Raw genomic sequence first — 10624 nt, forward strand, 5'->3', positions numbered from 1 at the left:
AACCTGTCTTGCTCTCGAGTGGAGAAGTCACTGTTTGCATTGTTACTGTTGTTCTGCCCTCTTGAGTCGTTGTCCGAATCAGCCATCGCCAATCAAAACCTTTTCGCTTTATGGGTCTGCTTAAGCTTCACAAACTAGACACAATTCAAAAACTTTGACCTTTAAATTTTTTTGTGTCTAATCTAATTGAACTTTTAGCTATGAAGTATTAAAACCCAATTCAACAACTTTGAGCTGGAAATTCATATGGGTCAGACAAAATTTCAGAAAAAAGAAGACCCATGTTAACAACTTTAAGCTGAAAGATTATATGGGTTTGATCAAGTAATTCCAAAAAAATTCAGCTTTAAAAGTTTCTAGCTCCCATAAAGATTAACAAAATAGACCAAATCCAAAACTTTTTAGCTATGAAATTTATCATGTGGGTTGGGGGCATGCGTTTAAGAAATTCATCAATTTCTTTGAGCTTCCCTTGTCTCGATAAAGAAATCAAGTGAACATTTTCAACTTGGCCTTGTTGGATTCTATGGCTTTTACTCGAAGATGGGTTGCATTTGAGAGAGGCTCATGAAGGGATTTCATCAAAACTTGCAGATGGCGGAAGGGCTTCTGGTTGAGGAGGTGTCGTCTATGTCTTCGTTAGCAAGGAAAGCGGAGGCTTGGTGCATCGACTCTGAAAGCTGAGCCAATTCTTCTATCGCCTCTATGTTTGATTCTCAAACTGATTGACAACAATTGAATCCAACATAGAGAAAGAGAGAGAGAGAGAGAGAGAGAGTGAGTGATCGGAGGTTGGGATGGGGGGCATTTTGTTCGGAACAAAATGACAACAATGATCACATGTGAGTCACGTTATAACTGTTTCGTTAGTCAAAATAGCTTTGACTAACAAATTGGTCGAATGGCAAAAATTTAGAAGTTTGGGGGGTGCATTGCAATAATTGAAGCATTAGAGGTTGAATTGAAAATCGTCCCAAACTTTGGGGAGGTAAAGTTCAACTTTCCCATATATATATATTTCTACATGGGATACAACTTACGAAACTAGTTGTACCCCCACCAAGAAATTATGCATTGCACACTGCAAGATGTAGTACAACTTACGTGGGCAGCATGCCTCTTTTTGTGAGAAGGAAAGAGAATTGACAGGCAGCATGCCTTTTGTAAGAAGAAAAGAGAAGAACGACTTCTACATGCTAGTTTTGTGATGGGATGCAAAGCAAGAAAAAGGGATCTCTCACATCAGAGAAGAAGGAGTTGATTGAGAAGCGGTGATCCACGTATTGGACGATGTTGGCACCAAATGTGGACGACAATAGTGGGACCACTACGAGGCTGATCACCATTGGGTCGGGGAAGTTGATCCGGGGGGGGGGGGGGTCTTGGGTTGCTTGATGGTGAGTGGGCAGTTGTTGGGCTACTCGATGTTGACAGGGATATGGAGTTGTTGTTTGTGGGGTTGACAATAGACGTAGAGGAAGAAGAGGCCATAGTTGTAGCTGTGAAGTGTTTGACAAAACAAAAATCTGAAAGAAGCTACAGGAAGAGGAAGGAGATGATGTAGGCTTACTTCAACAAGGCACTATCCATGTGAGCATAGCCCATACAAGTTGTGCAACAATCAAAGGAAGGAAAAGTGTTAACCAAATTGCTTTTTTCTTCTTATATATAACCAAATTGCTCTAAGTAGCACCGAAGTTGAGTATAGAGCTCTTGCCATCACCACTGCTGAGATATTTTGGTTGTGAATGTTGTTTAAAGATATCCATGTGATCTTATCTATTGCCCCTACTATCTGGTGTGACAACATTAGTGCACTTGCCTTGGCCACTAATTCAGTCTACCATGCATGCAATAAGCATATAAAAGTGGACTATCATTTCGTAAGGTGAAAAGGTGCTTAATAGAGATATTATCATCAAGTCTTTATCTTCAAGTTGATTCGATTAGCCTTTGGGGGGCTGTTAGAGACAATATAGTCATTGGTCCTAGTGATTCTCCATATCACAATTATGATTCTCAAGCTAAATCAAATCAAAATCTTCTAGAACCAAATCAGATTTTCCTCAACACAACTGATAAGTGCCAAATATTGCATACTTGGACCCCTTTATTTACATTAGTTAATCCTTTAGCTGTGTCGTTATTTAATATTTTCTATTAGTTTTGTGTTTTTAATGTTTTGTAGGTCAATAAAAAAAAACTACAGCTTTAAAGGGAAAAATGCAAAGTTTGGAAGAAAGCATACTTTGAGAAGACCTAGATGATGTGGTTAAATCTAACCAATCTAAGAAAAGGTTAAATCGAATTAAAGATCAGATTGGATAAAATTTCGGATTTAATTCAAATTTAGATTTTGCACACATCTCAGTATTTTGACCATAACTTTCTGCTCAAATATTGGATTGAAGTGATTCAAATAGAATTGGAAAGCTAACTCAAAATACTACAATTCGTTTGGAAATAGGATTTTCCTTATTCGAACGGTTACTATACCAAAATTGCCCCGCAATCAAAGAACACAAATCTGGACGAATCCTATTCCGATTTTAGACTTCTATTTTGACTGGGAGACAGACCTCCGAATCATCTAGGTTTAATAGGGCTTCTAGGACTTCCCTAAGCCTATAAGTAGACCTCTTTGTATTCAAGAAAAGATATATAGAATTTCAAAGAGCAAAATTCTACAGTTTTTCTCTTTTTAATTTAGGTTTTCTTTAGATTTAGGTCTTATTTTTATGTGGAGCTAAATTCCCAACTAAGGTTGGGGATGAAGCCTCACCGATGAAGAACATCAATACTTTCATGTAAGTCTTTTATTTATCTGATTTTATTGGGTTTATTATTTCAATTATTTTACTTCTTTTCAATATGTGGCATGATTCTTCAATATCTTATTGTGATTCAAGGATACACTTTATGATTTACGATAATTTCACATAATTAATTGCTTGATTTTATTTGCCTAAATAATTGGATATCCCTTATGATTTGTTGTACGTATACATTTGGTGTTTCAATTAAAATTTGATATCTTTTGTGATTTACGGATACATCTAATGATTTAATTGATATTGGATTTCTCCTGTCATTTGTGCAATGAATCGATACATGGGATGGTTTTGATTAATTGTTTGATGCATAGTAAGACATATCTAAGATTTTGATTGTGAGGACTTCAGATTAATATTGATAAACATGGAAATATGTCGTTATGATTCAGTGAGTGTGAATTCTCAAACCTTAGTATTTTATCTCTTAGTTTATTTTAATTAGTTTATGTTTGTCTTTTAATTTTTAAAACCAAAATTCAAAACCCTTTTGGAACTAGGTTAGGGTAAAATTAGTTTAGATATAAGTTGATCTTTCAAAAATACAATTTTCTATGGGTTTGACCTCACACTTGCAATCCATTAAACTACAAACGATTCGTGCACTTGCGAGTTAAATAAATTTGTACAGCAAGTTTTTGGCACCGTTGCCGAGGAATTGTTCAATTTTTTAAACCAATTTATTTCTAAATTAGTTTTATTCTTCTACTAGTTATAATTAGGATTTTATTTTTTTGCAATTTGTTTTGTTTTATTCGTGTTACTAATAAAAAAAAAAAAAATTTAAAAAAGATTTTTCTTATTGTTTTTTTGATTTGTTTAGCTTGTTTTACAGTTCTGCCACAGCACCTTCCGCACACCCCTTCTAGTGTGATCGATCGCAGCCCTACTGCGTTCGAGCACACTCATGGCCAAGACAGCGAGTCAAGCGCACCTGCACTCGTCAACTGCCGCATCTTCATTCAGGCAAAGCAAGTGAGATAGAGCGCAATTGCAGTATGCTCGAGCACACTCACAGCAAAGGTAGCAACTGCAGCAGTTCTGTAGATTTAATCCAAAAATTTATTTTTGATCCTTTTTCAGTTTTAGTTTTTATTTATTTATTTTTTATTTGTGTTAGTCGTTTTTTTTTTTTTTTTTTTAGTTTATTTTATTAAATTTTTTTTTTAAAAAAAAAATGATTAATGTTTTATGTGGAAAATCTGCATGTTAATAGAGTGAGGGTGAAGTATGAATTTTCAGTTTAATAATAATTTTTTTGTACAACATGCTTTCTCCTAGTTGTAGGACACCAGCTCCTACCAACTACCATAAAAAATTTTACCCACATAAACCATGTTCATATTGTTTCAATCCTTATCATGAGGAAAACAATTATCCAGATCTGCGAGTTGAGATCAACGACTTATGAGACAAATTAGATCAAATCAGAGCAGCTAGATCTAATTTTTCATATGAGCAAATGAACAAAAGTTTCTCCAGTCCAGGGTTTGATTCAAATTCCAATTATTACAACTCAGACTAGAGCAACCAATCTAATTTCTCATGGTCAACTTAGGTTATAGGAAATTATGCTCACCAATTTGATGAATTGCACCATTCAGAATATCCGCAGTTCGGTCATCAAGCTCAACCTCCTATTTATCAGTCTACCACTCAAGTACTACAGCCTGCACCACAGTCATCATTGGAAGACGTGATGGAAGCATTCATGCAATCAATGGATAAGAGCATACAAGATATGAAGAATACTACTATGAGCAATTCCCTAGATATACAAGATATGAAGAATACTACCATGAGCAATTCCCGAGACATACAAGAACTTAAGCAAGCTATGACCAAGATAGAAGGACAGATCGGTCATCTAGTTGTAGACTTCAACAGAATAGAGGAAGAAGATCTTCAAAGTCAGCTGATGGCTAAAAGGCACTACATGATTGATGAGGATGATTACGAAAATTCTTATCATGAGTATGCTCAAGTCACCATCACACTAGAGAGTGAGAAAATTGTGGATAACAAAGAGAAGGAAGAGAAAGAGGAGAAAGTTGAACACCCTAAGCAAATTGAGCACCATGAGAATAGTGAGCCCCCAACGGATCCTAATATGCCTAGTGACATGGAAGTGAGTACTGAAACTCCTGCCTGCATCACTGTCCCTCTTGAGACACATCAAGAGCCCAAAGCTTCATCTCCTGAATGTCTCAAAGAGCCATCTTATGTCAAGATACTCAAGGACTTATGCACACAAGCACACAAATCTAGGAACCACTTTTCTAAGAAAATCCTTCGAAGCAAGCAATTCTACATAAGATGGCGAAATATCCTTCCAAAGGGTTATGAAATTTTGAAGAAGAAGGAGTGGAAGGGCTTGGTTGGACATTCGCATGATAGGGGGAAGCGCTATAAAGTTTTCTCCTCCAGTTTATTTTTTGCACTTCACTCCACAAATTCTTTCTTTCCTTTTTCATTATATTACATTTCTTTTTATTTGTTTATATATATATATATATATATATATATATATATATATATATATATATATATATATATATATATTGCTGTTAATTTTTGTTGACCGGTGTTTTGGTGTTTAAGTTTAGGGGACGCTCTGGCCTTGTTCACACTCAGATTTATTTACTTCTGGTAATGTATTTCTATACTACACATTAAGGGCAATGTGTAATTCAAGTTTGGGGGTATGGAAAAACACTTTGTTTGTTTATTTTTGTTCTTATTTGTTTATTTTTATTTGTCTTTTTATGTTAAAAAATTTGAAAAAAAAAAAAATTATGCTATGTTTTTGTCAAGTTTGAGTTAAACTATAACTGTTGTTTGCATTTCATTAGTTTGCTTAAAATGTTGAACACATCATTATGTCAATTGGAGTCTGAGTCCTTTTACTTATTTTTGGGTAAAAGAGATTTCACTTGTTTTGAGATAAATTTTTATGGGCACATTAGCATGTTTTCTGTGAGATATGATGTTCAAACTTAAGCTTGTTCTCTTTGAGATTTGTTGGATGACCTATTGATGAATAACCATTGGCTTGCAAGATATAAAATAAATTAATAAGAGAAGGAAAAAGAGAAGAAAGATTATGTTGAATTTTCTGCTGAGTAACTGGACCTTTTGCCTCATTAAACATTAAGTGTTCGCGTCAAAAGGTGTGAAGTTCAGTGTTGATTTATGATATGGCTAATCTGACTTCATAGCCTTTTTGACTTAAGTTAATAAACCCTTAGGAATGTTTTACATCAAGTGCCCTAAAGCTACCTGGCTTGGGAGCCATTGGCCTAACACTTGTTAAATGTGTCAATTGGAAAGCTTAAGGGAGTTAGACATTGCAGAGCCTGTAAAAAAAAAAAAAAAAACGCATATCTTTCCTTAGTTGTTTCATTTGGTAGGGATTCTTACAAATTTTATGGAACTTGTCTTGAGTTTAAGCTAAAAGCTTCATAATTGTATGCTAATTACACTTTACACTTTTCTAAACATATGAGGTCTCAATTGTCCAATTATGAGTGATTTGATTTTGGATTTCCTTTTGACTATGATAATGGTGTTTGTCTTTTTAAGCTTGCTCATGAATAAGAACCATGGTTTATTTGAAACTTTTTTCTTGTTAACAACATAGTGCTACAATGTTTGTGGGTATCATTTCTATTTTTCGTTTTGTTTTGCTAAGGGACTAGCAAAATATGAGTTTGGGGGTGTTTGATAAGTACCAAATATTGCATACTTGGACCCCTTTATTTACATTAGTTAATCCTTTAGTTGTGTCATTATTTAATATTTTGTGTTAGTTTTGTGTTTTTAAAGTTTTGTAGGTCAATAAAGAAAAACTACAGATTTAAAGGAAAAAATGCAAAGTTTGAAAGAAAGCATACTTTGAGAAGACCTAGATGATGTGATTAAGTCTAACTAATCTAAGAAAAGGTTAAATCGCATTAAAGATTAGATTGGATAAAATTTCGGATTTGATTCAAATTCTGATTCTGCACACGTCTCAGTATTTTGATCATAACTTTCTGTTCAAATATTGGATTGAAGTGATTCAAATGGCATTGGAAAGCTAACTCAAAATACTACAATTTGTTTGAAAATAGGATTTTCCTTATTCGAACGGTTACTATACCAAAATTGCCCCGCAATTAAAGGAAACAAATCTAGATGAATCCTATTCCAATTTTAGACTTCTATTTTGACTGGAAGACATACCTCCGAATTATCTAGGTTTAATAGGGCTTTTAGGACTTTCCTAAGCCTATAAATAGACATCTTTACATTCAAGAAAAGATATATAGAATTTCAGAGAGCAAAATTCTACAGTTTTTCTCTTTTTAGTTTAGGTTTTCTTTAGATTTAAGTTTTATTTTTATATGGAGCTAAATTTCCAACTAAGGTTGGGATGAAGCCTCACTGATGAAGAACATTAATACTTTCATTTAAGTCTTTTATTTATCTGGTTTTATTGGGTTTATTATTTCAATTGTTTTATTTTTCAATATGTGGCATAATTCTTGGATATCTTGTTGTGATTCAAAGATAAACTTGATGATTTAGGATAATTTCACATAATTGATTGCTTAATTTTATTTGCCTAAATAATTGGATATCCCTTTGTGATTTGTTCTAGGATACATTTGGTGTTTCAATTAAGATTGGATATCTTTTGTGATTTACGGATATATTTGATGATTTAATTGATATTGGATTCCTCTTGTGATTTGTGCAATAAATCAATACATAAGATGGTTTTGATTAATTGTTTGATGCATAATAAAACATATCTAAGATTTTAATTGTAAGAACTTCAGATTAATATTTATAAACATGGAAGTATGTTGTTATGATTCGGTGAGTATAAATTCTAAAACCTTAGTATTTTATCTCTTAGTTTATTTTAATTAGTTTATATTTGTCTTTTAATTTTTAAAACCAAAATTCAAAACTCTTTTGGAACTAGGTTAGGGTAAAATTAGTTTAGATATAAGTTGATCTTTCAAAAATACAATTCTCTGTGGGTTCGACCTCGCATTTGCAATCCATTAAACTACAAACAATTCGTGTACTTGCAAGTTAAATAGATTTGCACAACAACAACCAGCGTTGACATAAGCTCCACAAGGCAACACTTTCCATACTCATCCAACCGTGACACTCAAGTTGAATCATGATTTAATACTCAAACTGCAATCAACCTTGACAGAGAATATACAAGAAAAATATCACCATATTGCTATGCAATCAAATATGTCTGTGGTGCAACGCATTCTCCCATTCACATTCAATGTAATATGATCAATTTGTAATTATGTTTTTATTCCTCTGTATTTTCTTTCTTGTTTTGTATTCTCTATTTTCAGTTTGAACGAGTTGCGGACGCCCTCACTTACTCATATGAACAAGTCGCACTAATATAAATACCCAGCACACATGAATCACTTCATTTTCTCCCATCTTCTTCCAATTTCATGAAATTTCTCACTTCTCTCACCTAGAGTTTGTGTCCAAACCTTGGCTATAGATATATGAAAATATAAACTAGACTCCAAAATATACCTAGGGGAAATAGGTGTTTAACAAAAATGAATGTAGAATTAAAAAAAAAATGCAACAATCAATTATCAAATATGAAAAGCAGTAAATCAAAGAGAGATATATTTTGGTGATGAAGTGGAAACGTTTTGAAAAACCTTTCAAAAGTAAAACCACTACGGGGAAGCAAAACCCAGAAAATCACTAAAAGAAAATATAGGTTACAAACACAAGGACACTTACAACCCTTTGCAACTCTATGCTTTGTAAGATCAATAAGCTTCCCACTTGTCCCCTAGCTCGACAATCTTCTTGGAGTGATTCTCCTTTACCGAACCTCTGATAGGCTTCTTGATGTTGTTAATGATCTTTGATAAAGGCATAAACTTTTACTCTAAGATCGACTAACCCTAATGCTCAATATATAAAAAGCTCTCTTAGCACATAGGAATCTAATGTAGAAATCCTTACAATTTCATGCATAGCAGCTTCCTATATATAGGCTACAAGAAAACCTAATACAAGCTAAAATAACAAGAAATCCAAGTACAAATCAGAATAGGATTCATCCAGATTTTTGTACTTATATTGCAAGAAAATTTTGGCATAGTAAACGTTCGAATTAGGAAACTCTTATCTCATAGAGATTTGTTGTAATTTGCATTAGCTTTCAAATGTGGCCAATTTAACCTCAATTAGATACATGAGATGAAAGTTATGGTCAAAATACTGAGACATGTGCAAAATATGAAACTTAATTGAATCCGATTTTAACTCTAGTTAAAGAAATTCTGATTTTCTCATTTCCTTAATTTGATTAAACTTAACCACATCATATAGGTTTTCTATTATGATTGGTTTGGCTTAACCACACTTCTAGGTCTTCTCTAGATATCTCGTATGTATACTCTTCAAATGCCATTACAGATGAGCTTCTCAAAGTTCCTTCACAGCTATACCTTGATCAAATTGTCCCCAAAATAACTTACATCCAAATTAAATTTGTCACTAAATTAGCCAATTAAAAAACCTAACAATTTGTAGAGATTCCAAAGCCAAATCCAACTCCAGAAACGAGTTTCTTGGCATTAGATCGTGGTTTGAGGTAAATCCATAAACCCTAGCTTTTATTGAGGTTGAGTTGATTTTTGGGGGTTTTGTTCAATCTCCCAAATTCCGTTAGGGTTTTTACAATTTGTGGAGTTCTAAGTTTGTATTAAGCATCGGTTTGGAGTTTCGTGTGCCGAAACTTCAGATTTTACCAAAGACTATGGTAAGACTCAAAACCCTAGAATTTTCCTAGGTGTAGAGTTTTGGTGTCTAACCCTTGAATGCCTTGAATCCTTAAAGAAATGTTTATTGGAAACCCTAGAACGCTATGAGTTGCCTTTTTGTGAGATACTTGTGATGCTCAAAGTATCTATATGGTGTGTAGAGATATTATAGTTAGAGTTAGGCATAATTGTGTGTTTACAATGTGATTGTAGTGGTATATTGCAAGGCTTGTGTTGGTGGAAGTTCATCACAAGCTCTGGTCAACCGGATATTCTAAGTATTTTACTTACTGAGCAAAAAAACCGTTTTTCAAAATGCGTTCAAAGCAAGATATAGATATTTGATTTTGAGCCGACATTACTTTTGACATAAAACATGATTTGTGATGCCTTGATGATTTGATGATGATTTATGAGATGTTTTGATGATGAATGTTTATGAATGATTTCTATAAGCTTTTATATAGTTGGGATTTATTATTATGAAATATGGTGGGATTTTTGTAAGCACCAAGCCTTGATGGTTTGCATGATTTAAGACATTAACATATGATTTCATAATATAGTATATGAATAGTACATGAGTAAAAAGATTTGATGACATGACCACAAGCATGACAGGAAACGAAATGAAAACTACATGATGTCATTGTACAGCAAACAGTTCTTAGTAGTGGAGATTGTGGAGTTTTCTCACTACTATGGAGCAAGTCCCCCCATGAAAATGCAACGTATGACAATAAATGATGATGGTAATGATGATGGTATATTATGATGATGTTGATGGTATATAATGTTATGTATATGACAACGATGAAATATGAGCATACGAGGAACTTTGCTTTATAATGTTTTACGATATGATTTACGTGGAATGTCTTACTAGACATATCAGTATACATATATATGTGACTGAAGATATAGCAGAGCATATGTATATCATTATGGTTGGTTCTGGATATGATGCTTTATGAT

The sequence above is a fragment of the Corylus avellana genome, chromosome 5 (assembly GCF_965113065.1).
Source record: "Corylus avellana chromosome 5, dhCorAvel1.hap1.2, whole genome shotgun sequence".
Lineage (NCBI taxonomy): Eukaryota > Viridiplantae > Streptophyta > Magnoliopsida > Fagales > Betulaceae > Corylus > Corylus avellana.